Genomic DNA, 8,808 nt, shown 5'->3' with positions numbered 1-8,808 from the left:
GGAGCTAGTGGTGTTCATTACATTTATGTATCTTGGGACTTTTTCTTGATATTGAACCCGTCTAAGCCAACATGTTTTCACACATGGATTGTTAATGCTTCTAAGACTATTATTTGAATGTTCATGATTCATGCTTGTTTTCATTAGTATTGGATTAGTTTAACTATTTTTGTTACTCCAGTGCTACTTGTTGGAAATGTATTGTTATGTTTATAATGATCATCACATCCTTGTGAACTATTTCGCTTACTTTTAGATGAGTCTTTCTCTTTCTCGTGTGTCTCTATTAGGGTAGTGCTATTACTTCCCTCTTAGAGACTCACTTAATTTCCCCCTTGTAGTAGAAGAACCTTGATAAATCGACATTTGAACATTCACAAGGCATACTAACTTTCTCATTAAAAAGGACAATTGTGCTTCTCTATTGTGCTGACAACTAAAGCCAAGGCATATATTTAAGTAAATGGAAGTTAGGCCGTATTCCAGATGGGACTCCTATATCAAATGGTGTGAGCTCTATTTGGGACCTTATATCAGGGACATCCCCTGTATGTTGGCGGTATCCAGCACCATCAATAGGGACCCAAAGGTTTCATGCCACTCAAAGCACCTACGAGACCTACCACTCTTGCTGGGAGGAGTACTTGGTATCTCACCATCTCGATGTAGATGAAAAAATCTAGCTACCTTGTTTGGCACATCCTGCATTGGTGCTACTTTGTTAAAGACTAGTTCCTCGCAAGGTACTATTAACACCAACCCTCGGGGTAATCCTAAAACAAACCCATAAGGTTCCACTACCAGCACAACCCCGTAGGGTACCAAAACCAATACCAATCTACAAGGTGATACCATAATGGATAATATGATGAGAATACCATTTGTTGCTTCATTAAATCTCCCAAATCTTATGAAACTTACAAATGACCCCATCGCTCATGATCCTCAATTTCCCCCTATGCCAAATAAGTTACCATAAAAAATTCCCAAATTCGAAGGTAAACAGGGGGATGACCCCCTAATCATGTCATGACCTTCCACTTATGGTGTTGATCCAATAGTATTATTCAGGACTCATTTTGACTAAGTGTTTTAACATACCCTCAAAGGCCCTATTGTGAAATGATATGTTAGTGAAGCCATCATATCACATGGAACCTTTCAGGCTTTAGCTAAGTCTTTCCTCACCTTCTTTCAGGTCCCAGTTTGTCATGACACAGGGTTGGAATTTCTAACCCACTTTCAAAAGACCACCTCCACCCATATTTTAGACCATGTTCATGAATGTTAGAAGTGTCAAAACCTTTGTAAAGTGGATGTTTCTCCTACTCTCCTTCTATATTTATTTTCGAAATCTCCTTTCCCCATCATTACAAAATATATTGCAACCACCTTACCACGAATAGAAGAATAATCTATCAAAAATAAATTACACATAGTCAGGGTACCTCTACTCTGTCATTCCAGATGCTCCCCGCTTATATTCCTTCACTCAAGATAACCAGGGGAATCAAATGTCGTTGATGGGTTGATTGGGACCCTTACCCAAACTCATATAGGGAATACCCTCCCATATCCCAAAACTATCTATGGTACGCAATCACCATTCCAACTGTTCACTGAGACATCTACAACGCCAACACCGTTGCATGTTGGATACTATCACAACTAACCGACACCTCCTCAAAACCCTCCCATGCAAGGGAATAAATAACCAACACGCGCTTTAGAAGGCATGTTAACCTCCTAATATACTTACACAAACCTTAACCAAGAAATCCCTAATTTCCTTTCCTATGAGCACAACAAAATAAACCCCTGCCTCAGTAGAAAACGGGGGTTAACTTTTTAAAACCTTCCTTCCCTCAACAAAAATAGTTATTTCAACATCTCTACACTGCTAACCCATCCAACACTAATAAAAAGAAAGAGAAAAATAAACATAAAGGAAACCCAGGGCAGGGGGAACCCACCACAACAACAACTAGTGAATGCGTCAACTTGGGCAATCCCCCTATCAAAACCAAAACCAGAAATAGGGAAGGAATAATCTACAAAAAAAAATAAGAACGCTAATTTATAGACTAATTATTCTTACGAAATTTTTGAAGAGTATGGGCACTATACCCATCATTTCCCTCAACTCCCAGAGTTGAAACACATGAAAGAGGCTTGGGGGCAGGGGGGAACTATTCAACAACCCGTTGTACTAAAAAATTCGTTCCTCCATCAAGAGGCGGTAGCTACGCAACATGAGGTTAGTCCTCCCTAATATCAAAACCAAGCAGGGGGTAGTTCACGTGAAACCTCTAGTAGAGACTTCTACATACAAGGAACAATTGTCCTGCTCCAAGCATGAAGACGTGATTATGTATCCCTTATGAAACCTAATCCCTCAACATAAACAATACCCATTGCCAATAAAACTATGCCACCGTTGACCATACAACGACCTCCCATTCAACCTATCTCCCAGATCATAAAGGGACCATTATGTCGCACAACCCATAATTCAAGGGCAACTTACAACTCTAGTATTGTTGATGACCTTGTGCAATTTCCATCAACAATGTCTACTTTGGAGGTCCTTAAAACATGTCCAACTCAATGGAAAGCACTCCTTTCCGCATTAGGTGCCACTGATTCTTTGGATTCACACCTAATTATTTTCTATTTGGACAAATCAAAACCATGATTACCATCCATAGTCACTTTCCAAATACTAGTAACCATTCGTAATGTCAATATTCATCATTGCATCATTGATGAGGGGGAATCCACCCACATCATGTCGAAGTTAGTTTGAAAAAAATTAGGATCCCGCAAAATCACTACTTCCATCACACTGAAGGCATACGATGGTTGTCCATCGTCACTTGTGGGACTCTTTAAAAACGTTCCGGTTGAAATCACCAAAAAGATTTTTCTCATCGATATTGAAGTCCTTGATGCCCCACTTGATTACAACATATTTTTTGGACAAAATTACATGTGCCCTATGAAGTTTGTGGCATAATTAGTCTTTAACACCATGAGTTTCCCCCATAATGTGAAAATAATTACCAATGACCAATTGACACATTATGGGATGAGGAATTATTTCTCCCCCGATAGTGTGTTACCCTTTGTTGGGTCCCAAAATAATTGTTCCCTTGATAGAAATTGGTCCAGAAATATCCAAAACTTCGTCTCTCCTTGACATGTATCTAGGAGACCCACCAATAATCACACCTAGTTCTGCAGCCCCTGTGCATGCTGACCACTTTAGATGGAGAATATACTTAGGACCCTCAATAATCAACACTGGAAACCCTCAACATTGTGACGAGTGAACCCATTCTTCTCCCTTACACGGTTACACAAACTCCTTTCCTATATCCTCCACCTGGTTTTGTCTCACACCAAGTCATGCCAACCCTTACCTTGCCAAATCTAGCTCTTATGATTATTGTTTGGTATTTGGCACCATCAACCACATTCGCAATCCTAGGTGCCACATCTATAGGAATAATTCCCTCGAACCCACCTCAGGAAGCCATACCTCCTATATTAACACCTGCATTGACACGATCGAGCACCACTAAAATGGATAAAAGGAAATTCAAGAAGAATGACACCCCAACTACCTCTTCCCCTAGGGTACCTCCCCTGTGTGCATTATGTGATGTGACGAGACACCCTACTAATAAATGCCCATGATTGGAGGATGAAGCGACAAAACTTATAGTTGTTTGTGATTTTAAATGTAAATACACAATGTATTGTAAGTAATATTTTTTATTGATAAGATGAAATGTACAATTATGATGAACATTACAATGAGGGCCCACTTATATACCTAGGCCGATGCCCCTTCATGAATGGTCATGTCCTTTAGACATGTCTTTACATTTAATTAATGACTATTTAGTTAATATTTATTATGATTATTTATTATTTACATTTATTTTATTTTTATATAAATTATATTCGTAACATTGCTCCTCTCTTCAAAAATCTTTGTCCTCAAAGCTTAATTGAAACTAAAGGAACTCCTTTCGGCTGCACATGTCACATGACATATATAATTTGTCTTTTTTAGTAAATATCTTGGAATTAGGGTTGTTCCACTTCTTATATATATATATATATATAAAAGTAACTTTATAAAAATTAATTATAAAAGTCACTTAATCCATTTTTACAAAGCACTTATACTTTATTAAATTCTTTAATTTAATTATCATGAGCCATAATAGAGTGTATGAGAAATATGGCCATAGTCCCGAAAATATTCGTGTGGTCGTGTTCGTCAGTTGTAGGATTTCAAATTAACATTAAAGTGGTGTTGTTTAAGAATTTCAGTAGACTATTTACCAAAATCGAATACCAATTTCCTCTTGATATTCCATGAAGTGCAAGTGTGGAGACCTATTCCTTGTCTTTTGAGAAATAAATGGCCTCATTTTTCACATCATCATTCTCATTATCTTTATTCTAATTTTCAATAAAATAGTACTCATTTTCTATTTGCACAAGAATTTCATGAGGCTCTAGGTGGACATTGATACGAAATGGCTTCTCAGGCTTGGAAAAGAACTAGGCTACAAGAACTTCGGAAACTTAACATAATCCCTTACAATCCTCATATGATGGAAAAGGGTCGAGAAAAACAACCTTGCTTGTGCAATATTATCCCTCAATTGCACACATGCTTTCCTTGAGTGTTCACACAATATTTCCAAAATTCTCATACCCATCCCAATTGTCTGGGGAACCTTTAGTACTGCTACTAAAGGTTAGTGAAATTTTTTCTATAGATTGTTCATTCTGAGAGTGTGGCCCAAAGCGCAAGAATTATGCATATTGTTGTGCAAGGGGTTCATTCTAAAAGTGTGGCTTGACGGGCATAAATGGTGCATCTTAAAAATGTGGCTCAACTGGCAGGAATGGCGCATTCTTAAAATGTGGCCTAACGTACGGAAATGTTGCAGGTTCTTGTACTTATGGTGCAGGTTGAGATTGGGGTGCCAAGAGTTGGTGGGAAGCTTGGAGACATAAATTGATCAAATCGGCCACGAAATATGGAGAACCGTCTCGCTTGACGTGGGTGAATAAATAATTGGGTCTGTTACAATAATGAGCCTCAGTGGGACACATTTTGTTTTTTTGAAAGGAAGGATACATGGTCATATGGGAAAGGTCATATTGATGAATGCCCCTCGTATACGTGTGGTTACTCTCCAAGCAATTTCCCTCCAACCAATCTTTGCATACTGTGATCCTGGAAAAAAGCTCACATTGGCTATGTCTGTGACTCCTTTGAAGTCCATCATGTCAGATATCAAGTTCGGTATCACCTCTGATATTTTTATGGGTGCATTTACACTCACTTCCGAGATTTTTAATCTCTTGTAACTCAAATCAGAAGGCGTGGCCCTTTTTTTCTTAGACAACGTTGATTTCTTAGAACCAACTTTTATTTTAGTCTATTGCTATGCATTTGTTAATCCATTGATTTCTTGATAAACTTGTACAACTTCAAAATGGTTAGAATTTTCTTGAGAAAATATCCAACAACTTCTTTGAAGTTAGAATTATCATCTACTAGATGTGCATGAGTACTCTTGATTCCAGAAATTGATCCCGAAATCTTGGAGATTTCATTAATAGGGATTTCCGATATTTCTACTTTGACATGCTCAATATTATCTTCAACACTCGGGTCATCTGCAATTTTTGTACCTTCAAAATCATCATCGGACGAGTCTGCATTTGAAACACTGTCAGGTTCACTTTCCTTCTCTATGACACATCCTTTTTATTGGTTAGATTATTCTTTATTTTCAGTCCCTTTCATGTCAATATCAACTTCCAATGTAGGTTTTGAATCTGGTGTTTGGAAATCATTTAATGATTATGTAAATGATATTTTTATTTGTTGAAATGATTCTCAAATTTAACTTAACAATTTAATTGGATATTTATGATATTCACTTAATTCCATGATTTCAGGACCTAAACTTAATGGCAGATTGTGCAACGGATAACATCCAGAGGATCGGATGGCTCTGATACGATTGAAGCGAAAATTTTTATAGTTGTTTGTGATTTTAAATGTAAATACACAATGTATAGTAAGTAATATTTTTTATTGGTAAGATTAAATGTACAAGGATGATAAATGTTACAATGAGGGCTCACTTATGTACCTAGGCTGATGCCCCTTCATGAATGGTCATGTCCTTTAGACATGCCTTTCCATTTAACTAATGGCTATTTAATTAATCATTATTATTATCTATTATCTACATTTATTTTATTTTTATTTAATTTATATTCGTAACAGAGGGTATGGAGGTCCTTCTTCATGCCCCTTAGACATATGCACCTTCTCCCTCTCTTCCACAAGAGAATCCCACTACGTCTCTCAATAAGGGATTGTGCACCAATCATCTATGTGCCATTTGCACATAACATGGAAATTATACTCATCCTTTCCTCGATCTCCCTCAATATCAAGACACATTGGCTTCCCTTCATCAAGTCGGTACAGTCGCACCATCACTTCCCGCCATCTTGGCTACAGATGATGCACCTGAAACCATTTACTATGTGTTTGTTGAAGAAACCTTGCAAACAACACACCTATGTGCTCACTTCCATTATACCTCACATTCTTCATCACCACCCATTGTGATGAAGAAGAAGAATTCAAAACATAGCGCTTCAAAACTAACTCCTTCATGCGATCTATGCAATAAGTTGGGACATTTGATCAACCATTGTCCAACATTGAAAGATATTTTGGATATACTTCATGCTTCTTTTCCAACCCCTCAGCCTATGCACAAGAAAAAAGTTAGGACAAAATGCCACAATTTTTGTATTTGCAAACAATATGTGCACCACACACGCCATTTTCCACAGCTCCTAAGGTTTAGGGAAGCATGGGATGGTTTGCTACAAACTAGTGTAGAGTCCCCATTTCTTCTCCCCTCATATGATAAAGCTAAGATTGATAGGTGGAATGTTGGCCCTTTAGGAAATCCACCTTTGAATATCTCCCCTAGCTCACCATTGGTAACCATAAGAGAGATAGGTTCAATCCCCCGTGTTGATGCAGACTATATACTACATAGCCTCAGAAGCTGTACTACATTCCTTACACCCATGTGTTATTTGCACCAACACTTCCAACACTGCATCTTCATGTTCGCTTATTCAAATATTTGGGTAGCTTACTATAGCCTAAGACCCCCACACACAAACCTAGAGGAGTCTCATCCAAGAGAGGATGACTCCTCCACTTTGGTTCCCAAGATGTCGACTCCTTCATAGGAGTCTTCTCCCATTCACCCCTAGTGCTGATGTCACACAACATCATATTCGCTTCATGTCTTTATTGGAAATACTGAGGAAAGGGAGTGAATCATTATTTCTTTTACAATTATTATTAATACTAATTAAGATTTTTTCACAATTTATTAACTAGAAAATAAGATACAAGAAATAAAATTTTATTTATAAAAGTATTGAGGACACCAACCCTCCAACCTTGGGGACTCCAATCCTTTAATAAAAAATTTCAAGCTCCTACTTTGAAAAAAATTGTTCCAAGGCTCCTACCTTGAGGACTCCAATCCTTTTTAACAAATCATGAAAACGTCTTTAAATACTTTTTGTTTCACAATTCCATGGTTTTAAGGTGCTTCACAATGTAAGCTTCAAAAGTTGTCAATGAACGCTTTTACTACTCTTCACCATAGGCTTCATCAAGTTCACTGCATTCTGTCATAGATCTAAAACAGGTCCTTCAGAGATCTTTTACATTAATTGTTGCACTTTACCATAGGTCTCCACAAGTACATATTTATTATACTAAGTTTTAACAGGTCCGAGTAGAATCCCTTCAACCTTAAAAATGTTGGAGCCACTTTTCAACGGGATAGGAACTACATTTTTCATGATCTATTGCATCTGATACTTGCCTACATGGATGACCTAACAATTCGATCCAAAAATAACTCATATCATCTTGAAGATCTTTGCCTTATGTTTTAGCATTGTTGACAATACAACCTACGATTTGAACCCTCTCAAGTGTGTCTTCTGTGTCAATGCCAGGAGAATTCTAGGGTTCATCCTTTCCTAGTATGGTAGTAGGGTTGACCTGTTGAAAGTCCAAGCCATCTGCAAAATCCCACCACCTGAGACTGTAAAGAAACTACAAAGCTTACAGGGCAAAGGCCAATTTCTTGCGTCACTTTGTTCTTGATTATGCTACATGTGCTCATGTTTTTCTCTGCCTTCTCCATCAGGATATCTAATTCCAATGGGATAAACAAGCTCAATAGTCATTTGAGGCTTTAAAAAACACATTTTCACAAGCACCATTAATAAGCCCGCTTGACCATAACAAGGAATACACTATGTACCTCTCATCATCCGTGGTAGCCATTGTGTGGATGTTAGTCCAATAAGGCATTGATAATAGAGAACACATCATCTATTACATCAACAAAAACCTTTCGGGACCTACTTTGAACTATAAGCTAACTAAGAAGACTTCCTTAGCCCTCGTACACTCTGTACAAAAGCTTCAACATTATATCATTCTTTGGACCATTACCTTCATTTCTAGTATTAATCCCATGCGATACTTGCTTACTAGTCATATGATGAATTATAAATATGTTCGATGGGTCATTATTCTACAAGAATTTAACCTCCAATTTGCTCCCCCTAAAATAAAGAAATCCATAATTCTTTTTGAATTCATCTTTGATCTCCCCTCAGAATCCCAAGGATCTCCTGTGAATGATTTTT

Source organism: Pinus tabuliformis, chromosome 1_2 (assembly GCF_031772625.1).
Source record: "Pinus tabuliformis cultivar Carrire ecotype Pingquan chromosome 1_2, CPIR1, whole genome shotgun sequence".
In the NCBI taxonomy this organism is placed as follows: Eukaryota; Viridiplantae; Streptophyta; class Pinopsida; order Pinales; family Pinaceae; genus Pinus; species Pinus tabuliformis.
Note: the sequence above shows the minus strand (reverse complement) of the source record.